A 24,561-nucleotide genomic window follows, 5' to 3' on the forward strand; every position below is an offset into this window, starting at 1 on the left:
TCAATCATATCTGCAAAGAGTGATCATTTGGTTTCCTTCTTACCTAATCTCTGTCTTCTATTATTGCCAAAGCTAGCATTTCTAATTCATTGAATAGTAATGGTGATAGTGGGCAAACTTGTTTCACCTCTGATCTTAGTGGGAAAGGTACCAGTTTATCCCCATTACATATGAGGCTTTCTGATGGTTTCAAATAGATTTTTAGGAAAAGTCCATTTTTTGCTATACTTTCTAGTCATAATATAAATGAGTGTTGGATTTTATTGAGATAATCAAATGGTTTTTGTTAATTTGGTTATTGATAATCAATTATGCTTCCTAATATTGAACCAGCTCTGCATTCCTGGTATAAAATCCTACTTAGTCATAGTGTTATTATCCTGGGAATGATTTTCTCATATTTTACTTAAGATTTTTGCATCAATATTCATTATGGAGATTTTTCTGTATTTTTTTTTCTGTTTTCCTCCTACCTGCTTGAGGTATCAGTATCATGGTTGTGTTCTTTAAAATCTATCTGGTCCTGGGGATTTTTTTCTTAGAGAGTAGATTGCTCTATTTCCTTTTCTAAAATGGGACGACTGAAGTAATTTAGCTCCTCTTCTGTTAATCTGGGCAATCTATATTTTTGTAGGTATTTCTCCATTGCACTTTTGGGCAAAATAACTCCTAATCACTATCACTTTAATTTCCTTTTCATTTTTGAGACTAAATTTGATTTTCCTCTTTTTCTAACCAAATTAAGGTCAATTTTTTTTTCATAAAACTCAAAAGTTTTATCTTTTATTTTTACAATGTCCAGTTCGGTATTTGATTAGGGGGTTTTCTTTTGTCCAAGCACAATTAATTGATCTCTTTATTATAATTTCCTCTTATTACCACTTTGGCTTCATTTCACAAATTTTGATATGTTGTCTCACTATTATCATTCTTTTGGAAAAAATTCATTCTTTAGGATGAGAGCTTACAATTACTTGTTTGCCTTTTCTCCTGGCCTCATGATTTCGAAAAAAAATTGCATTTACTATTTCTGCCTTTCTGTCCTAATATTTAATATTGGTATAGATTCCAAAAAATGCTGAAGTGTACTCTTTTATCTTCATTCAATTTTCTCCAAAGATCTATTGTACTTAACATTTCTATTATTCTATTTACTTCTTTAAATTTTTATGTAGTTTGATTTATCTAGCTCTGAGAGAATAAGGTTGAGATCTCAAACTATTATAGTTTGCTGTCTTATTTCTTCTTGCAGCTCTCTTTAACTTCTTCAGGAATTTAGATGCCATACCACTTGGTGCATATATGTTTAGTATTGATATTGCTTCATCATCCCTTTAGCATGATATAGTTTCCTTCCTTAACTCTTTTAGAACAATTTTTGCTTTTGCTTGATCTGAGGTCAGGATGGCTACCCCTGCTTTTTTGTACTTCACCTAAAGCATAATAGAATTCTGCTCCAGCCTTTTATCTTTCCTCTATATGTATTGCTCTGCTTTAAATGTGCTTTTTGTAAACCATATATTGTAGGATTCTGGCTTTTAATCTAGTCTGCTATCCAGTTACCCTTTATGACAGAGTTCACCCCATTTATGGCTAAAATATTTCCTGCCATCTTATTAACGCCAAATTATACTTTTCTCTTCCCTTTTCCCCTTTCACTCCTCCCCAGTATTTTTCTTATGAGCACTACTTGCCTCAACCAGCCCTCTTCCTTTAGAGTCCCTCCCCATTTTTATACCTTTCCCTTAGTATTTGTTTCCCCTTCTATTTAGCCAACCCCTTCCCTTTCTCTTCCCACTTTGCTGTAATGTGAGAGAAGTTTTTTGGTGAAACCAAATAATTCTAATATTTTCTCTTTGAGGCAAATCTGACCAGAGTAAGATTCACACAAAGTTCATCCCTTTCCCTTCTTTCTTTCAATTATAATAGGTTTTCTTTGCCTCTTCCTGAGTTGTAATTTCCCTCATTTTCCCTCCACTTTGCCTTTTTTCCAGTACAATCCCCTTGTTATAATGTAACAATAAGGTCAAATTGTACATGCATACTCTATGTATACCCATAACAGAAATAGCCTTCTCAATTTTTTTTTATCTTTTTATGTTTCTCTTCATTTCAATATTTAGAGGTCAAATTTTTTGTTTAGCTCTGGTCTTTTCATCAGCAATAAATGTAAGTCACCTGTTTCACTGAATGTCAATCTTCTTCCCTGAAAGAAAATGCTCAGTTTAGAAGGGTAATTTATTCTTGGTGGCCTTCCAACTTCCTTTGCCTTTCAGAATAGCAGATTCCAGGTCCTTTGATCTTTTAAGGGGGAAGATGCTAGGTCCTTGGTAATCCTTATTGTGGTTCTTCAACATTTTTTTTTTCTGGCTGCTTGTAATATTTTTTCCTGATAATTCTATTATTTGGCAAAGAGATTCCTTGGAGTTTTCATTTTAGGGTCTGTCTTATGAGATGTTTGGTAAATACTTTCAATGGCTATTTTTACCTTCTGATTCTGATTTCCTGAAAAATAGTGTCTAGGCTCTTTTTTCATCATGTTTTGCACGAAGTCCAATAATCCTCAGACTGTCTCTTCTAGATTTACTTTTCTAAATCAGTTGTTGTCCCAATTAGGAAAAAAATGTAAAATACCTAATTTTCCTTTTCCTTTTTTTGATTCTGCTTGACTGATTCTTCATGTCTCATTCAGTCATTCATTTCCATTTGTTCAGTTCTGATTTTAGTAATTTTTTTCTTAATTTATTTCTTTTTTACTTTTTGTATTTGTTCAGTTGAATTTTTGTTGTGTGGATTTTTTTTTCCATTTCACAAATTCTGTTTTTAAAGAAGCTTTTTTTTTTTTTTTTTTCTGTTTTTCTGTGGCTTTTTCCATTTCATTTTCATTTTCAATTTTGTGTTTCCTTTTCCAAACACTCTTGGTAAAGTTTTCATTTTCTTTCCCCATGTTTCTTCTCTCAAGATCCTTTTTAATTTCTTCTAGGAGGGTTTTGTGTGATGGGGCCAACTTATGTCACCTTTTGGGCTTCATCTGGAGATGATAAGTGTTTAGTCTCCTCAGGGTTTGAAATCTGTTCTCTTTCACCATAAAAACTATTTACAATCAATCAAAGTTTTTACTTTTTTTTTTTTTTAAGTTGAGATCTGTTTTAGGGGTAAGAGGGATTGTCCAAACTTCATCTTCAAGTGGCAGCAGCTTCAGAGGATCAGTATTTCCTGACTGCTGGGTGCTAGGTGGGCATGGCCAGGTCCTGTGAGATTCTGGCATTTCTGGGGCTCACTCTTTACCTTTGGTGAGGAATTTTTCTCTAAACTTTCTGCTGAAGTACTGGGCTTACAGGAAACCTGTGTCTTCTCCGCCATCTTGGCTGTACCCCAGGAGCTGGGCTGGCTTCAATTGGGAGATGGGCAGGGTGAGTCTCTTGGGCCTGACGCCATGGTGAGCCTGTGACAGGCAGGGGCTTCAAATGTGGGTAAATGGAGGGAGAGGGAGAGGTAGTGGCTCCCTGTTTTCCCTGGCCTTGCAGGGGCGATAATGCTTCTTTTGTATCTTTGGAGCCAACATCTATGATTCCCTCACATTGTAAAGGGAAATTCTAGAAGATGGCTTGGAGAAGAGGAGTGCCTTGGATGTTGGCTCCTCTACAAAGCAGAAGCCTATGCCAGACTCCTTGCAGGCATCTCTCTTAATCAGAATGGTTACCCTCCAGTTTGGTGGGTCCTTCTCCCATATAGGGTCAATACGGTTTTTCCTGGTCCTCAGGGCGGACTTGGCCCCTTGGCACAAGCTGCTATTGAGTGGTGCCAATAACTCTTCGCAGCCCTCATTTGTAATGGGACTGTTAGCCCTTGTGTTGGGGGGATCCCTTTCAAAAAAAGGAGGTATTCCTCTGCTAGGCAGTAAGCTGGCCTTGGCCTGTGGGCAGAAGCTTCAGCCACGTGATGGTGGCGCCAAGTCTGTGGATGAAAAAGGCAAACTATGAGCAAAGGGGAAGGAACCAGGAATAGAAGTGGGAGGGTGGCAAAGACAGCAGCAGTACAGGGAGCAGAGATGGACTCAGATACCTGGTCTTTGGCCTAGAGATGGACCCTCTCCAACTGGCTCTTGGTTGTGCTGTCCCACCTTTCACACTTAGGGAAGCCCAAGGGACAACTTCCTTACTTTCAATGTTCCTTGTAAATCACTTATTGGGACAGATTTGTTTGCATGTAGACTGGGAGGTCCCCCAGGCCAGGGCCTGGCTTGGGCCTTTCTTTGTATCCACCCCACCTCCAGGGCTTGGTCCAGGATTTGACCCAAAGTAGAAATTGAATTTTTGATATTTTTTGTCCTAAACTCTCTGCACTCTGGCTTCTCTCCTCCTCATTAAGATGAATTTTACTCATTGAAAAGTGACTGATAACCTCTGTAGTGTAAAAGCTGAAAGACCCCTGTCTAATTCTCCTCCTTCAGCATCTGTCTGGCAGCATTTTGGGGAGTGACTGCCTTTCCTTCTCCCTCAGGATACTCTCTTCAGAGTTTTCCCAATTCTGTTCTCTCTGGGTTCCTTCCTGACTCGTGTGTCCTGCTTGGCTATTTGACAGGATCTTTATTCATGTCATGGACCCCGGGTGGTGACCCCCTTATGCCTCTGTCACCAGTCACCTTTTTGCTCTGTGTGCTCCTACTTGGATGTCCTGGAAATGGATGAGGCTCCAATTGTCATCTCTGGGCAAAACACTCCCAGAGATGTTGATGGGGCTGGAGTCTACCTCCTCAGCTGTGCTCCCCAATTCCCATACAATATCTGTTGTACATTTTGAATTCGATGTGCAATTTGCAACTGAATATCCATGTGTCCAAAGCACATTGCATAATCTTGATCCCCAAAACTTTCCCCTTGCCTGAAATTCTCAACTCCAGGCAACCAGCTTTGTCGGATCAGTCATCCCCTTCCCTTCTTCTCTTACTTTGCCCACATTTCATCCATTTAGTTCTGCAGGATCTAAGTCCTTCCTCTACCACACTCCTCCCCCACATGCTTGCTTTCCTTCACTCACCTTGCTATTAACCTCATGACCCTGTAGGCCTCTTACCTAAAGGACTCCAAAGGTTTATTGGGATTATGCCTGCTCCTGTGACTGTCTATATACTCTCTATCTTTCTAATGTGTTCTAGTTTATGTATTTATGTCCCTGTATTTATAATGATGTTTTTGTTTTGAACAAATATTACCAAATGTTGATTGATTGCTTCTCTCCCTTAGGAACCATCCTATTACTTCTACCTGTTCAAGCTGCAGATTTCCTGGGGGAAAAGGATGTCAACAAATAAGTCCTAAAAACTTTTATTGCCACCACTACCCCATCCACCCAACTAAAGGAGGAGCTGTCCCACAAGGCCCTAATAGGTAATACAGCAGAGCCCAGGCCTTGTTTTCTGTGTTTATAATGGTTGTGCAGTAATGAGAGCCAGCCTCAACACATTGAATAAAGTGATCAATTCTTTAAGGTTCCTTTCCCAATTTCCTCCTTTGTCCATTCCATTTTGTGTCTCTCCTCATCATAAAAGAAAGGGAAAGGAGGCAACTGAGAGACTCATTTGTATGACCCAGGAAAAATGAGAGGATGAAAGATTATGGCAACGTGTCTGTATATCAAAAGGATTTATCTCAAAAGAAAATTCTTTTATTGGCTGTGATTTCAAGTGGCATTTTCTTAATGGGCAGCTTTTCACAGACTGCCCAAGTCACAATATTTGAGTGTAGTTCCAATATTCTTTGGCACAACACAGGAATGAAGATGTATACACTAACACTGCAATAAAGATATGAGAATACAAGAGAGAATTGAAGCTGGGATGGGAACCAATGCACTAAGGAGCCTGAGAGATCCATAAGATGTTGTGAAATCAAAGAATATCAAATCTAAATTCTCATTATAGTTTCTTGAAAAAGAAATTTATTGTTATATATTTGCAATTCTCCCTGCAGTTCTGCTGGGATGGGGCAATATTTTTACTTTGTTATTTCTATGTCTTTTCTGCTATTCAATTAGTTTTTTTTTATTTACAAATGAAGTTAATGTAAATTGGATATAAAAACTGAAAAGAAATACACCTATCTGCACTGCTCTTCACCTGAAGGGACCACTGCCCTCAACATGACTGTCATTCTTAGGCTGCTCCAGACATTCAGAAGAAGTTGCACAAGGTAGCCATAGGGCCACAAATTTTAACAGTAGTTAAAAACAGTTACTGACCAACAGTTAGGAACCAGGTTGAAAACTGCCCAAGGCTTTCAGACCATTCTAGAAGCTCCAGGCCATGTCAGTTGAAGGCTAGCCAAAGGCAAGGCAACTATCAGGCCCTCCTAGTAGATCCTCCTAATTGAATCCTCTGCCTGTGTCACCCTCGCCACCCGCTGCCCTGTTTCCTGACAGAACACAGCCCAGTGATGTTATTCATAGTAGTGAGGAAACTTTACATTCAGTCCGCTCTAGGTGACATGCTTCCCTAGATGGTGAAGAGTTTACTGATGGGTCCAGGTTTTTGGAAGATGGGCACAGATGGCTACGAGACTCCATGGTGACGCTCAGAAGTACTTAGGGGGCTAACCCTCTCTCCTGGGGAGTCTCTGCTCAGAAGGCCGAACTCCCTGTCCTCCCCAAAGCTTTAAACTGGGGAAACGATTGAGAGGGAACTTTTACACTGTTTCCAGGGCTCACATGCTCATTGGGGCGACAGAACTGCAAAGAAAGGGAATCCTGACAGCCAGGACTTCACCATGAAGTGTGCAGCGGAAATTCGAGATTGATTGCAAGCCGTGGCCCAACACAGAGTCGTCAGTAATGTTTGGAAAGGGACATCAGAGGGGCTCTCATTCCCCTTGAGAGGTAACAGGCTTGCTGAATCTGCTATGGGGCTGCTGCACGTTTACCCTCAGGCACGACAGCCCTGCTCTCCAAGCTCCCCGACTCTTAGACACCTTCTCAGAGGTCCCAGGGACAGGCCCAAGCTCAATAAGAAAAGGGCACATCATCTTTCCCCCCCTGGGGTCTTTCAACTCCTTCTGGCCAACTTCCACTCCCACAGGCAAGCCAGCATCCAATTCTCTTTGAGCTGCCACAAGTTACTCCCTTGGGAAAGAACAGCCTCCACTCCCTGTGTCCAACCTGCCTCCTCTCTGCCCACAAGCTGGCAGCAACCATTAGGCCCCTTTGTCAGCCTGGCCAATATGTACCCAAAGAAAGCCTGATGGTGCTGGTTACCACCCCTCCCCCGCAGGTCTCTCTTGGAGCACCTGCTCCCAGGAAGCCTGCCTCTCCTGCCAGATAGACTTTGGCCAAAAAAGCTCTGTCCCAAATATGTTTTGCACATGTGGGTCCCTTCCTCTCCTTTACTACAAGTGGTTTTAATTGCTTCATTTTAAAATTGTCACTAATCTTGTATTCTGTTACAGTGAAGTAAGGCTTGTACAGTCTTTGGACAACTGAGTCTGAAAGTCAGTGTGATCCGGAGTCCAAATTCAGGCTCAGATGTACCAGTGTGTCTGAGAGAAAGTCACTTTGCCTACTTGCTCACAGGGTTGTTGTGATCCTCCACTACCACCACCCAGTTTGTGAATCAAGCTGAACCATGGGAGACTCGTGGAACCTTAGCACAAGAAAAGAGGGGCAAGACTGGCTCACAGTTCTTATTCTTTCTTTGACAAATGACCTTCTGACAACTGGCAGAGCCTCTCTGGCCTGCCTTCAAACCAGATTTTAAATTCCTAACAAGTAATGCTCAGCAATCTCAACATTTTTATATGTTCCATTGCTTTCTTAAAATTGGAGGGGTGGGCACAATTGTTCATTCTCTGTGTAGATATGAAATGTAGATATGGAAAATCCCTTTCTCACAGCAGGTGGGTACCCCAGCTGTCACTTCTTCTGGAGAGAGCTGGTTTGCTTCTAGGTGCCTGAAAGGGTTGAGAAAGGCTTGTCCAGGGTAGAACTATTGGTTAGGATTTCAAGTCCCTCCTTCTGGCCCTCTAGTTACTACCTTGATCTTTTCTTTTGTGGATTTCATCAAATGAAATGGCTGGGTAATCACACGGATGTGATTTTCCACTTTTCCCTGAGATTTATTATCAAATAGTGAGTTTTTGTGCCAGAATCTGGTGTTTGGGGTTTTATCAAATACTAGATATTTATAAGCCTTGATCATTGCAATGTATTCCTCTGATCAACCACTCTGTTAGCTTAGCTAAGAGCAAATGGTTTTGATAACTAAAATTTCATAATATACTTTTAGGTTTGGTTATGCTAAGCAACCATCCTTTTTAAATTTTCTCTCTTTTACACTTAAGCTTTTTATTTTCAAATCATAGGAATGGATAATTTTTCAACATTAACCTTTACAAAACCTTGTGTTCCAAATTTCCCTCCCTTTGTCCTCACTCCCCCCAGACTGCAAGTAATTCAATACATGATAATCTAAAAATGTTAAATTTGTCGTATGTATACCTATTTGTACAATTATGCTGCACAAGAAAAATCAGATCCAAAAGGAAAAGAAAAATATGAAAGAAAAGAAGATACAAACAAGAAGAGGAGTGAAGATGCTATGTTGTGATCCACTCTCAGTTCCCAGTGCCCCCTCTCTGTGTGTAGAAGGCTCTCTTTATGACAGGATCATAGGAACTGTCCTCAATGATCTCATTGTTGGAAAGAGCCAGGACCATCAGAATGGATCATTGTATACTCTTGCTGTTGCCGTGTGCAGTGGTCTCCTGGTCCTGCTCATATCACTCGGCATCTATTCATGTCAGTCCCTCCAGGCCTTCCCGAAAGTACTGATCATTTCTTATAGAACAATAATGTTCCATAACACTCATATACCATAACTTATTCAGGCACTGTCCAACTGACGGACATCCACTCAGTTTCCAGGTTCTTGTCAGTATAAAAAGGGCTGACGCAAACATTTTTTCACATGTCGGTCCTTTTCCCTCCTTTAGGGTCTCTTGGGCATATGGGCCCAGCAGATACCCTGCTGGATCAAAGGGTATACAGGTTTTGACAGCCCTGTTGGCATAGTTCCAAATGGCTCTCCAGAATGGCTAGATCAGTTAAAAATTCCACCAGCAATGTATTAGTTTCCCAGTTTTCCCACATCCCCTCCATCATTCATCATTATCTTTTCCTGTTATCTTAGCCAGTCTGAGGGGTGTGTAGTGGGAGTGCCTTAGAGCACCTTATCTGCCTAGAAAATAACATTTCTTCATCTGAAAATTCTGTTCATATCCTTTGACCATTTATCAAGCGTACAATGTAAGCCACTATTCTTTGTATTTTTTTTCCTTAATTCCCTTGATATCCTTGACCTTTTATTCTTCCATATGAATTTTGTTATTTTTTGTACTTCTATAAAATACATTTTTGCCTGATTCATGTTTATGGCACTGAAGTCATAGACTGAGTGCGTCAGAATTGGCATTTTTCTACTCTTAAAAGACTCTACCCAGATGCAACTGATATTTTCCCCATTGCTTAGACCCAACTTTATTTGTATGAGAAGTGTTTTGAAATTGTGTTCACATAGTTCTTGGATTTGTCTTGGTAGTTAGACCCCCGAGTATTTCATTTGGTATACATTATTTGACAGGCATTTCTCTTTCTATATCTTGCTGATGGGTTTTATCAGTAACATAGAGAAATGCTGATGATTTGTGTGGGTTTATTTTATATCCGTCAAGTTTGTTCAATCTGTTGATTCCAGTAGTTTTTTGGATGGCTTTCTAGGATTCTCCAAGTACATCATCTCATTTGCAAAGAAAGTTTGATTTCCTCATTGCCAATTCTAATTCCATTCATTTCTTTTTCTTTTCTTCTTGCTCAAGCCAATATTTCTTGTACATTGTTGAATAATAGTGGTGATAATGGGCATCCGTGTTTCACCTTTGATCTTATTAGGAATTCACCCAGATAATTCTCTGCATTACGAGTAATGCTTGCTGTTTTGGAGAGTTATGGTTTATTATTTGAAGGAAAGCTCTCTTGAAACCTATTGCTGGCTGGTGTTTTTCTTATGAATAAGTGCTTCATTTTGTCAAAAGCTTTTTCTGCATCTGTTGTCATTGTCATGATTTCTGTTGGTTTTGTTATTGATATAGTCAATTATACCAATAGTTTTCTTAACATTCCTAATATTCTTGTGCAATCATGTATTCCTGGCATAAATCCCACTTGTTCACGGTGTATTATCCTGGGAAATATGTGCTGTAATGTCTTGGCTAATATTTTATGTAAGATTTTTGCATCAATGTGCATTAAGGAGATTGGTCTGTAATTTTTTTTTTCTATTTTGGTTCTTCCTGCTTTAGGTAATTAGTACCATAGAAGGAATTAGGAAGTACTCCTTCTAGACCCCTTTTTCCAAGTAATTACATAGTATTGGAATTTATTTTTCTTTAAATGTTTAGTAGAATTCACTTATGAATGCATCTGGCCCTGAAGATTTTTTTCTAATAGTTTGTTCAGTTTCTTTTCCTAAAATGGGACTGCTTAAGTAATTTATTTCCCCAATTTGGCCAATTGGCAAAAGCTTCTGTTGGGTAATGAAGACAACTCTGTGCAAAGCACACATTCTTCCTTTGATATCAGCTGGGTCAGAGTGTGGGTTGGTCCATATGGAGGGTCATTCTCCCCAAAGTGACAACTAGCCTTCGTTTGTGGAATACAATGGCCTTTTCCCTTGGCAGAGGCTTCTGTTGGGCAGGAGAGAGAACTGTGAGGGGCAGATATTGTTTTTGGGTCAGTGCATTTGGAGTGTGGCTTGGTGAATTTCCATCAATTGGGGCAATTCGACCTGCACTGGAGAAGAGGAGTGCCGTGGCCCATTGACACAGGATTCTGGGGATCAGTGGAGCAGGTTCCTTGCAGCCTCACACCCGTTTTTGTAAGAGCCCAGATAAGACAGTTTGCCTTCCAGTTTGGAGGGGTCATTTTCCCAAAGAGGGGCAACCTGACCTGTCCTCAGATAAACAGCACACTTGGCACATCAGGCACATGCTTCTGTTTTTCAGTGCAGCCAACGCTTGCAGCCCTCACATTCAGCCTTTTGTGGAAGAATTGGATTGTTTGCCCTTGATTTTGGGGTGTCCTTTTCCCACAGAGGAGCAATCTGGCGTTGCCTTGAGAATGCGGCAGACTTGATCCATTGGCAGAAGCTCCTGCTATTTTTTAGTGGAGGCAACACTGTGCAGCCCTGTCATTGAGGACTGTTATTTTAGAGTTTGTGGGGTGCTTTTCTAGCAAAGGAACAACTCGTCTCCTGGGTGTCCTGCCGTGTGGGGAGAGACTTCTGGTGTTGCAGAGCGGGGCTCAGTCTGTGCATGAAGAAGGCAGCCTATGAGGAAAGGGGAAGGAATCAGCAAATAGAAGAGGGAGGTTGGCAATGACAGCAGCAGTACAGGAGCTTTTGGAATGGAGCTGGACCCTTTTTCCAAGTTGCTCTTGCTTGTGCTGTCCCTCATTTCACACTTAAGGAAGCCCAGGGGACAACTTTGTTACTTCTAGGTTTTCTTGTCAACCATTTATTTCTACAGAGTTGTTGGCATAGAGTGATCCCTTTAGACTGGGAACTTCTCCTCCCTGCTTTCTCCTCCCCACCCCACTCCACTCCCACCTCCAATGCTTAGTCTAGTGTTGGAACCATAGTAGAAAATGAATGTATTTTGGGGGTATTCTTTCTCCTAAGCTCTCTGCACTCTGGCTTCTCCCCTCCTCGTGCAGATGAGTTTTACTCATTGAAATGAAAATTGACTGATAAACCTCTATAATGCAAAACTGAAAGACCACAGTCTCATTTTGCTCCTTCAGCATCAATCTGGTAGCATTTTTGGGAGTGACTGACTTTTCTTCTCCTTCAGGATACTCTGAGTTCTGATGATTCTGCTCTCTTCTGTTTTTTACTGACTTGGGTGTCCTGCTTTCCATTTAGTCTCTTTTACTGGATCTTTATTCATGTCATGGACCCTGGCGGTGACCGCCTTATGCTTCTGTAATTGGTCATCTATTTGTTCGTTTTATCTCTTAGGATATGAATGGTATTCCACATGACTGTCTGGGAAATTGATGAGGTCCCCAATTATCATCTCTAGGCAAAATGCTCTCAGGTGTATTGATCAGGTCATAGTCTACCTCCTCAGCTGTGCTCCCCAATTTCCATACAATATCTGTTGCACATTCTGAATCGGATGCCCACTTTGCAACTGAATATCCATGTGTCCAAAACACATTGCCTAATATTGGTTCCCCAAACTCTCCCCTTGTCCGAAATTCCCTACTCCAGTCACCCAGCATTGCACCCATTCCCTGTGCTTTTCTCTTACTTTGCCCACATTTCATCCATTTAGTTCTGCAGAATCTAAGTCCTTCCTCTACCACACTCCTCCCCCACATGCTTGCTTTCCTTCACTCACCTTGCTATCAACCTCATGACTCTGTAGGCCTCTTTCCTAAAGGACTCCAACTGTTGTATTAGGATTATGCCTTCTCGTGTGACTTACTGTGTACTCTGTATTTTTCTAGTGTGTTCTAGTTTATGTATTTATAATGTTTTTGTCTCTTGAACAAATATTGCCAAATGTTGGTTGAGTGATTCTCACCTTGGGGAGTAATACTCTGTTTCTTCTTCCAATTCAAGCTGCAGAGTTTCTATGGGAAAAGGATGTCAACAAATAAGTCCTAAAAATTTTTATTATAACCACTATCCCAATCACGCAACTACAGGAGTAGGAGACCCACAAAGCCCTAATAGCTGATGTAGCACAGCCCAGGCCTTGCTTTTCTGTGTTTACTATGGTTGGGCAGGAAGGAGAGCCAGCCTCAACACAATGGATGAAAGGGATCAATCTTTCAGGTTTCTTTCCCGATTTCCCCCATTCTCCAACCCATTTTGCCTCTCTCCTCATTAAAGGAAATGGAAGGGAGGCAACTGAGAGACTCCCTTGTATGACCACAGGAAAACTAAAAACTTGAAAGATTATAATCTTTCCAAGTGGCTGTAAGTCAAAAGGATGAATCTCTAAAGGTCAAGTTCATTTATTGGCTGTGATTTCAGGTGGCATTTCCCAATGAAAAGTGAGTTGCTTCTCCCAGACTGCCCATATCACAAAATTTGAGTGTTGTTCCAATATTCTTTGATTTCACAACATCCTATGGACCTGCAGGCTCATCAGTGCATTAATTCCCTCCCAGCTTCAAGAATTCTCTCTTATTTGCATTCTGAAATCTACAAAAGAAAAGATCAAGGTAGTAACTACTACCTACTGGCCCTTGAGGGCCAGAAGGAGGGACTTGAAATCTAACCAATAGTTCTAGCCTGGACAAGCCTTTCTTACCCATTTCAGGCACTTGAAGCAAACCAGCTCTCTCCAGAAGAAATGACAGCTAGGGCACCCAACTGCTGTGAGAAAAGGATTTTCCATATCTACATTTCATATCTACACAGAGAATGAACAATTGTGCCCACCTCTCCAATTTTAAGGAAGCAATGGAACACATAAAAATATTGAGATTGCTGAGCATTACTTGTTAGGAATTTAAAATCTGGTTTGAAGGCAGGCCAGAGAGGCTCTGCCAGTTGTCAGAAGGTCATTTGTCAAAGAAAGAATAAGAACTGTGAGCCAGTCTTGCCCCTCTTTTCTTGTGCTAAGGTTCCACGAGTCTCCCATGGTTCAGCTTGATTCACAAACTGGGTGATGGTAGTGGAGGAGCAGATTTCTTAGAAATTCTATGCAATTAGGACTTAGGGACAGTCTCAGGTTCACATCAGGGAAGGAAAAATGAGGTGAAACACCTACTTTGTCCTCTGCACTGTGCTCAGTGGCCTTTAAGTTCACCATGTCATTTAATCCTCACAACAACCCTGTGAGCAAATAGGCGAAGTGACACTCAGAGACACTGGTACATCTGAGCCTGAATTTGGACTTCAGATCACACTGAGTTTCAGGCCCAGTTCTCCAAAGACTGTACAAGCCTTACTTCACCGTAACAGAATACAAGATTGAGATTAAAAAAATATATATATCCATTTTGTATGAAGCCAAGTTTTAGGGGGGTTGTGTTATCTCCCTAGAATCTAGAAGAGAGGATTTCTTTCTCAAGATGTGGATGGTATCTTAGCTGCTTCCCCTTAAAGAACAGAAGGAGTGTTCTTCCTTCTATTGCAGGCACACGAAGTATCTGTCCCACTGATCTCTAGAGATAATTTCTCCCAGAAATATAGATGCCTCCCCACAGATAGAAACTTCCTCACTCCTCCTTCTACACATATTTCTGCATCCCTGTCCCCCTCAAAAGGAATTACCCTGGAGACTCTTGCCAACAAAAATGAAGGAAACAAGGCTTAGCTGTCAATTTTTAGCTCTGCTGTGTCCTCCTTTCTAGAGTCCCCAAGTTGGGGTGACAGAATATACCATGCTTTCTAGAACCCCCAAACCAGTCTGATTAAAATATTCTGTCCTCCTTTCCAGAGCCCCCAAGTTGGGATGATAAAACATACCGTCCTTTCTAGAGCCCCCACGCAGGGGTGATTAAAATATTCTACTTTCTAGAACTCCCAAGTTGGGGTGACAAAATGTGCCATGCTTTCTAGAGACCCCATGCTGGTGTGGTTAAAATATGCTATCTGAGTGGAGACCTGATGAAGTGGGACTCCTGAGGATGGTAGAAATATGGAATCCCTTTACTCGGTTCTTTCACCATTGTATACCCTCATACCCTTATGTAACCAAAAGAATACTGGGCATGCACTAAGTGTATACTGCACATGTGGAACCACATAAACAATTTGCTATTGCATGTAGATTGTCACCTGGTACCCATCTTTGCCATCTGATATCAATCTGCTTCAATCACAACACAGGTTATCACCACCCCTGACTTCTAAGTAAAACTGAGTGCCTTTAGGGGAGATGGGTGCCAAATTCCACAGCAGGTTTCCTCTGATCTGAAGGTTCTTATACCTCAACCAGAGTTCTCCCACTGTCTGTGGCCCTCTACACACAGCTCATACTGAGTGTGTGAATATCAATTGTTTCCTTCCTCTCACTATCACTCTGTCCTCTCTTCCTCCTCATCTCTCCCTCCTCCTCGTCCTTCTTCTCCTTCTCTTTCTCCTTCTCCTCCTCCTTTTTCTAATTCTTTTCTCTCTTTATCTCCCTATTTCCCTCTCTCTCTCACTCTCCTCCTTTCTCCTTCCTCCTCTCCTTTCCCAGGTATGAGAGAAAGGGCAAGTGTACAAGACAGATGAGAGGGACGGTTTCTTCTAAAATGCATCAATGAGGCTACTGTCACTGAATCTTAGAAAATGTTGAGATGGGATAGAAGGTGGAAGGAGTCTGGAAAGAGGATAGGATGAGGAGGGGATTGTTTGTGTGGGCTTTGGGGTAGTAGTGGCTATGTGATCTGATAGATCCTGGTCTTATTTCTGTCACTTCCTAGATCTATGCCCTTTGGTGATACTGCTGCAAAGTAGGGAGTTCCCTTTCCCTGGATCCACAGTTAAAGGAAAGGAATAAGAGTAGTTGATCAGTGGAATTGTAGTAATCTAGTTTTTGAGAAACCCAGCCTTCTGGGATAAGAACTCTCAGAATAATTGCTGAGACAACCGGAAAATAGAATGGTAAAAACTAAGCATTGACCAACATCTTAACACTTACACCAAGATGTCAAAATGGGCTCATGATTTACATAAAAGAGTCATATTAGCAACTTAGAAGAACAAAGGGTAGTGTAATTCTCTGATCTGTGGAGAAGGAAGAAACATAATGGCCAAAAAAAAAAAAAAAAGCTCAATTATGAAATGCAAAATAGATCACTTTTATTATATTATGCTAAAAAGTTTGTGTCCAAATAAAATCAATGCAGACAATATCAGATGGAAGCAGGAAACTGGGAAACAATTTTTCCATCCAAGGGTTCTGAAAACAGTTTCATTTTTTTTTTCTTTTCAATTTCTTTTTATTTTAGCTTAAGGAGTGACACAATTCTTCCCATAATACAGTAAAATTCTTAAAGATGATTGCACTAGAAACAGCAAATGTATTATGTACCATTTTCTGTTCCATAAAGGTTTCATTTCTAAGATATATAGAAAATTGACTAAAATTTATATGAATACAATCCATTCTCCAATTAACAAATGGTCAAAGGATATGAAAAGACAATTTTAAAATGAAGCAATTAAAACCACTTCTAGTAAAGGAGAGGAAGGGACCCACATGTGCAAATATATTTGGGACAGAGCTTTTTGTAGCCACAAGAAACGGGAAACTCTGTGGATGGCCATCACTTGGAGAATGTCTGAATAAGTGATGGTATATAAATGTTATGGAAGACGATTTTTTCTATAAGAAATGAGATCAACAGAATGATTTCAGAAAGACTTGGAGAGATTTATGTGAACTGATGCTAAGTGAAGTGAGTATAACCAGGGAAACGTGGCATACAGCAACAACCAGATTACACAGGCATAAATTTTGATGGACATGGCTCTTTTCAAGAGTGAGATGCTTGGGGCCAGTTCCAATGATTTTCTGATGAAGGGAGCCTTTTACACCCAAAGAAAGGACTGTGGGAACTGAGAGTAGATCACAACAAAGCATTTTCACTCTTTATTATTATTTGCTTGCTCTTTATTTTCTTATTTTTCTTCCACTTTTTTATATGATTGTTATAGTGAATCAAGATGATTGTATAAATATGTATGCATAAACTAGATTTAATCTACATTTTTGATATGCTTAACATATATTGGATTATTTGACATCTAGGGGAGGGGTGGGGAAAAGGGAGAAATTTGGAACATAATGTTTTGCAAAGATCAATGTTGAAAAACTTCCCATACACATGTTTTGAAGATAAAAAGGTTGAATTAAAAAGATTTTTTAAAAAGAAGAGGTGAAGCCAAGATTGTGGAGAGAAGACAAAGATTTCTATGACCTCCCCTAACTTTCTCTCAAACCAACAATAGATTTAAGTCTCTAAACTGGAACCAACAACTATCTGGAGTACAACACATTCCCAGAATGCCATACCTTGGAAGAACTTCAGAACAGATCTGTTCTAAACAAGCAGGGGGACAGTCTGCCTAGCCCAGACTGAAGCACAGGGAGCCTGGGGCAAGGATCTGGGTGAGGAGCCTGAATGTTGCAGCATTCACCAGGGATTCATCTGTGAGGCTTTTAGGCTACTCTGTCCTGGTTGCAAGCAGGTGTTAGCAGATATGCTATAAAACTACCCAAAAGTGAATACAAAAGGCAAACTGTAAGCTATGAGTCTCAGAAGAACTTGGCACCTGGATGAGATTACCCAGCATTGGAAGTCAGTCAGAAACACTGGCTCCATTTATATACTACAGCAACTTTCACTCCTTTGCCTTAAGAGCAGATGTGAACCTTTAAAAAAATGAAATAAAAGAGAAGGAAATTTGATGACAGACATTTATATAAAGAGAGAACAGACCTCAAACCCTGAGCGTCCCAAAGGCCAATCAACTCCACATGAAGTCCACAAAAGAGATATGAGCTGGTCCTCATTTCACAAGGCTTTCTTGGAAAATTTCAAAAAAGATCTTGAAAGATAGAAGAAAAAATGGGGAAAGGGAATGAGATCTCTATAAGAGGATATATAAATAAAAACAAATTATCTGAAGAAAACCTCTTTTAAAAATTGGATCAAATGGGAAAATGTAATTCCCTAAAAACAGATTTGTAGAAATGAGAAAATTATGTAACTCCCTACAAAATAGATTTGATGAAATGGAAAATTATTTAACTCCTTAAAAAATAAGCATGGATCAAAGGTTATGAACAGACATTTTCAGATGATGAAATTAAAACTATTTCCACTCATATGAAAGAGTGTTCCAAATGACTATTGATCAGAGAAATGCAAATTAAGACAACTCTGAGATATCAATACACATCTGTCAGATTGGCTAAGATGACAGGAACAAATAACGATGAATGTTGGAAGGGCTATGGAAAAACTGGGACACTGATGCATTGTTGGTGGAGTTGTGAAAGAATCCAACCATTCTGGAGAGCAATCTGGAATTATGCCCAAAAAGTTATCAAAATGTGCATACCCTTTGACCCAGCCATACTACTACTGGGCTTATATCCCAAGGAAATACTAAAGAAGGGAAAGGGACCTGTATGTGCCAAAATGTTTGTGGCAGCCCTTTTCATAGTGGCTAGAAGCTGGAAGATGAATGGATGTCCGTCAATTGGAGAATGGTTGGGGAAATTATGGTATATGAATGTTATGGAATATTATTGTTCTGTAAGAAATGACCAACAGGAGAAATACAGAGAGGCTTGGAGAGACATCAACTGATGCTAAGTGAAACTAGCAGAACCAGAAGATCATTATACACTTCAACAATGATACTGTACGAGGATGTATGCTGATGGAAGTGGATATCTTCAACATAGAGAAGAGCTAATCCAATTCCAATTGATTAATGATGGACAGAATAAGCTACATGAAGAAAAGGAACACTGGGAAATGAGTGTAAACTGTTTTTACAATTCTTCCTGTGCAACAAGAAATTCGGTTCTACACACATATATTGTATCTAGAATATACTGTAATATATTTAACATGTATAAGACTACCTGCCATCTGGGGGAGAGGGTTGGGGAGGAAGGGAAAAAATCCGAATAGAAGTGCAAGGGATAAATGTTGTAAAAAATTATCCATGCATATGTACTGTCAAAAAAAAAAGTTATAATTATAAAATAAAATTAAAATTAAATAAAAATAATAATAAATAAAATACAAACTCCTGAAAAACAGAATTTGTGAAATGGAAAAAAAATAGGCAATGATTAAAACAATTCAATTTGCCAAGTACAAAAGAAGCTAAAATAGGTAACTGAAGAACATAATATACTAAATATTAGACTTGAACAAATGAAAGTAAATAACTTAAGACTTCAAAAATCAAACAACTCAAAAAGAAAAACAGAAAAAAATATGAATTACCTCCTAGGAAAAACAACTGGAAAATAGATCTAGGAAAGACAATATAAGGATTATTGAACATACTGAATGCCATAATGAAAAAAAAAAATCATTTTCTTACAGGAAATCATAAAGGAAAAGTATCCTTATGTCCTCGAATCAGAAGGTAAAAAATAGCCATTGATAGAATTCCCTAATCAAGACACTCCAAAATGAAAACTCCAAGGAATACCATGGCTTAGTTTCAGAACTATCAGACAAAAGGAAAAAAATTGCAAGCAGCCAGAAAGAAGCAATTCAAATACCACAGAGTCACAATCAGAATTACCCAGGACCTAGCAACTTCCACCTTGAAGGCCTGGAATTTGATAGCCGAAAAGGCAAAAGAACTTGGATTATAGCCACAAATAATGTACCCAGATAAAATGAGCATTATCTTACAGAGAAGAAGATGGGCATTCAAGGATACAGGTGAATTTCATCTATTTGTGATGAAAAGACCAGAACTGAACTAAAAATGTGATCTTCAAACACAGAACTTTAAGCTTAAAAAGGCAAAAAGGAAAGAACTCTTGAGAACTCTATTTCTGGCATGGGTATGCTTAAGAGTGCAGGTATGATTTGATTTCATTATGATATGAAAAAGGAAGTATAGGTGGAAAGAGGATTGCACTAGAAAAAGAGGCACAAGGAGGTTAAAATTTTTATGAAAAATTACATCTCACAATGAGGCAAAGAAACCCTGCTATAACTGAGGGAAAGAAGGAAGAGTGTTGAACATTGTGTGAATCTTTGTCTCTTCTTATAGGAAAGTGGTAGGGGAAAGGGGAAAAGAAAAGGCAAGACCAATCAAAGGAAAAGCAATAGGTGAAAAAAGAGGAGGAGCCTTAAAGGGGAAAGGCTGTGACGGAGGATAGTGATCAGAAGCAAAATACGGGGGGGGGGGGGGGGGGGGGGGGGCGGGAAGAGAGAAGAGGGAAAGGAAAGATGAAAGCATAACTTAAAAGAAAAATAAGTTGACAGGAAATAGAGAATTATTTTAACTGTGAATGTGAATGAACTCTCCCACAAAATGGAAGTGGATAGCAGATTGGATTAAAAGCCAGAATCGTACAATGTTGTTTACAAGAAACACATTTAAAACAGAGTGAAAAGAAAGGGCTGGAGCAGAATTTATTGTGTTTCAGGTGAAGTAAAAGAAGCAGGGATAACAATCCTGATTTCAGATCAAGCAAATGATCTAATTAAAAGAGATAAGGAAGGAAATTATAACTTTCTAAGGGTACTATAGATAATAAAACAAGTTCAATACTAAACATATATGCACCAACTGGTATGGCATCCAAATTCCTAGAGGAGAAGATAATAGAGATGCAAGAAGAAATAGACAGAAAAACTATACTAGTGGGGAAATCTCTACCTTGCTCTCTCAGGTCTAAATAAATTGAATCAAAAATCAACAAAGAAGTGAGGTAAGCAGAATGTTAGAAAAGTTTTAACTTTTCTAACCTTTGGAGAAAATTAAATGGAGATAGAAAGGAGTTTACTTTTTTTTCCTCGAGGTTCACAGAATCTGTACAAAAATTGACCACATATTAGGACATAAAAACCTCAAAATCAAACACAGAAAGGCAAATATAATGACTTTTTTTTTCAGATCATGATGCAATAAAAATCCTATGCAATGGAAGGCCAGGGAAAAATAAACCAAAAATTAGTTGGAAATGAAATAATCTAATCCTAAAGAATGAATGGGAGTAAGAGTCTTTAAAAAAAACTAAGATCTGCTTTTAGGGCAGGGGAGGTTTTCCAATCTTCCTCTACAAGCTGATTTTTGGGGTCTTAGTCTTCAAAATGGTATTGTGATTCTGAAACTGTGGGAGATAATTACTTTTGCCTTGTGCATGATTAATCTGTTTATTCTGGGTATGAGATCTTGGGAATTTGTTTGAATATTGAACCATTAATAAAAAAATTTTAAAGCACTTTTTGATTTGGTTTAAAAATTTGTTAAAGTTTTGATAACTTAGCTACAAGAGGTCACATATCCTAATTGAAGTATGTTACCTTCTGAAACATATTTTAGGAAATTTATAAATATTTTTAAGTTATGCGTTAAAATTTTGTCAGCTCTTTCGAATATGTGTAAAAGCTTTGTATTTAGCTGTTAGCTATATTGTGAATCTTAAAAGATTTGAAAAAAAAGAAAACAAAGGAAAGAAGAGAGGTGATTTTACATACATGGGACAAGTAGGATAGATTTCCTGAAACTGACAGTTTGAATGAAATGTCTAATAAGAATATCACCTGGAAAAGTGTTGATTTTAAGTAATTTAAATTTGAAACGACTGTACATTACATGAGATTCCTATCTATTTTTTGATAGGTTATGTTTGTGGCTATCGTGAAATTGTTAAGGGTTATTGGTTTTGGAAGCATGTGGGAATCGGGAGGAGAGAGAGATGGGATGTGTTACAGGGGGATAGTGTTGATGATTGAACGAGAGAAAGCATGCTGGAAAAGGGGAGAGGAGTGAAGTTGGACAGAAAGAGGCAATTCCCTTAATGGGAGAAACTTGTCATTTGTTTGGAGAAAGAAAACTCACTGGCTAAATAATGAGAAAGACTTGGCACTCTAAAAGTTAATTATGAGAACTGGAGAGGGGAAGGTGAGGATTTAACTCACTCTCCTTCTCCCTGGGTGTGGCTGCTTCTTAGAAGGGAAGACAACTGCAGCTGGCTCTTTGCTGCAGAAAACATTTTATTGTTTAAAGGAACAGCCTCCATTACATGGTGTTAATCACTGAATGTTTCATTTTTTCAAGTCTATGACTGCTTTCAGGCAAAGTCATTTTTGAGGCTGTAGCATAGATTCCACAAGTTCTCTGAAAGTGATTATTTCTACCAAGGTCTCCATCTGTCTTCAGGATATTATTTAATGTTTATTTAAGTGCATAATGGTCTTCTTGTTTAATGACTATGATAACAAATGTGATCCAGAACTTTCTTGAAGTATTTGCATCAGGATTTTTATCTGAACTAATGGTATATGCCCAATTTTTTATGGGATTTTTTTTGTTTTATATACACCTTGTTCTACCTCTTATATTTGCAAAGGTTTATCGGGAATCCTCAATTGGAGAAAGATGAATTAATATTTTTTAGAATGAAAAAGTTATTAATGTTATTTCTGATAATGTTCCTTTATATGTGATTAAGATATCCTATGACTTTTAATTGAATGTCTGGAGTCACTTTAAAGTGTACCCCTTATTTAAAGGGACTCTGAAAGTAATAGATTTTGCCTTTGTCCCTTTGGACATGTTTCTGCTATAGACAATATGCAATTTGGACTTGTTCTATGAATTGGGCATTTTAAAAGTAAAACGATTTATGTAATGCTGACCTTATATATAATTCATCTACATTGATATGAACAATGAGCTGTGAACACTCTTGGATGACTCCGTTACTCTTATCAATATAAGGTCATGGTTAATATCTGTTTAGGATATGACATCCTTGAGATCTGGATCCATCTGAAGCTTTCATTCATGAGGTTTCCTACTGGAGGTCAAATCTGTCGGGATTGCAGCTGATATTATTTGGGAGCTTTAAATTCAGGTATGAATGTCTGATAGATCATCAAGTCAGTACTCCACCTCTGACAGGAAGTGGGACAATTACCTGAAGCATAACGAGTTAAGGCTCCTTTATCCTGTGTCATCTATGTGCTGAAGAATCAGTTTTGACTGATTATATTATATTGTAACCATGTTCCTGCTTTTTTATCTTAGAGCAGATTTCTATAATCAGCACAAATAGTCAATGAAAACCATTAATACACTTCAATTACGTAATACCTGGCTGATTCCAGTCTGACTATATGTAGTCATTATATCCTTAATGATTAGGTGAATGAGTATTTAACCTAGTCATCCACCAGTTAGTAGATAATGTGTGTCTGTAGCTAATAAGAATCATAAAGATTCCTAAAATGTAAGAACAATTGACACAATGGTCTGTGAGACCTCACTGGTATTTTGTTTATTCACAGCTGACACAGGTTTAACATTTGTCTGTCCTGTGAGACCAGCATGTTTCCCTATATGGGAAGCTACTGACCAATCTATATTGGCCTCTCCACATCTTGCAGCAGTCCTTGTGGGCCAGTCTTTCTATCTCAGACTACTCTAACCCTTATTAGATTTTTCTTTTTTTTTATTCTAGATTTTGGTCAACATAACAGCTGTATTGACGTGTTCCAGGACCTGGCTCAACTCATCAGATGCTTCAATGCATTCTAGCACACCACCCCAAGAATTGGGAATTTGTAGGATGATTCAAGTCTACGCCCATTCTCAGCAGAAAGCAGTTTCAGAAGATGAGACCATCACCCCTGCTTCTAATGAACTTTGAGCCCCATTGATTTAGGGGGAACTGGGCCTGGGTGATGAATGACTGGGTCCCCTGTTGCAATGTATTTAGGATTTAGGATGGAAATGTTGGGTTAAAATTTGGGTAACTGTTGCTGAAAAGCATGCTTATAGTATGTATTTGTATTACGTAATTGGACACAATGTTCCCTTCAGAACATGTAATTATTTGAGGGATCTTTACAAAAGTACTGGAGCAGCAAACCCTTACTGTACTAATGCTTTATGTATAGGAACTTCTATTCACTTTCAGGATTTATATGTGAGATGGCTACTTGACAATTGGAGCCCTATCTACTTCCCCTCTGATGATGTCTTTGATAAAACAAAAGGGGGGATAAGAGATAAGGGACCCTGCAAGCTGGTGGATTTTCCTAGAAGCACTTGAAAGAATGGGAAAACACCTACATCAGATAACTCACTAGGAGTTAGATTGAAGGGACAGCAGCGGAGAGAGAGGTGGGAAGTGAATTTGACAATTGTTAAACCTCAGGCAGCAGGTTCCTGTTTACTGTACTTTTTTTTTTTTTCCTGAGGCAATTAGGGTCACACAGCTAGGAAGTGTTAAGTGTCTGAGACCAGATTTGAACTCAGGTCCTCCTGACTTTATGGCTGGTGCTCTCTCCACTTTGCCACCTAGCATCCCCTGTACATTCATTTTTAAACCCTAGCTGAGATGTATTTGCCGTCTCTGCTTTAATTTTGAATCCCCTTATTTTGTTGGAATTGCTCTGGCTGACTCAGTTCCTGGGACCACTTCTCAATCTACCCGCTATTGGGAACAACCCCAAAATCAAGTGTGCATGCTTTCACACCCTTTCTGTGTTCTAGTAGGGGTATTCCTTAGCCTGTCTGTGATCCCCAAAGGAATACCCCCTTTCCTTGAAAGGGATCCTGTTAGGTTCTTACTAAGTGCTAATGAGATGAGATATTAGTTTCTTACTAAGTGCTAAGTTGGTACTTAACAATTCTCTACTTCTGGTCTTTACTAGGACTTCAACCCCTTTGAACTCCTGGGGAGGAGCTTGCATGCTTAGGAGGAGCAAGTTCATTGGTTGAAGAAATTTTTCCCAGAAGCCCTTGCATTATCCCACACCCATTCTCTGGGAGGATAAAAGAGGGCAGCT

At 39.2% G+C, this 24,561-nt stretch overlaps 1 long non-coding RNA gene across 1 annotated transcript; it reads left to right on the plus strand.

The window, feature by feature from the left end:
• The first annotated feature begins 6,231 nt into the window (after positions 1-6,231).
• On the plus strand, positions 6,232-23,536 carry LOC141538737 (uncharacterized). The gene is made up of 4 exons (XR_012481116.1): positions 6,232-6,873; positions 8,982-9,091; positions 22,509-22,622; positions 23,229-23,536. It is a non-coding gene; the product is annotated as an uncharacterized LOC141538737 (long non-coding RNA).
• Positions 23,537-24,561: the final 1,025 nt, after the last annotated feature.

Source organism: Sminthopsis crassicaudata, chromosome 4 (assembly GCF_048593235.1).
Source record: "Sminthopsis crassicaudata isolate SCR6 chromosome 4, ASM4859323v1, whole genome shotgun sequence".
Taxonomy (NCBI): domain Eukaryota; kingdom Metazoa; phylum Chordata; class Mammalia; order Dasyuromorphia; family Dasyuridae; genus Sminthopsis; species Sminthopsis crassicaudata.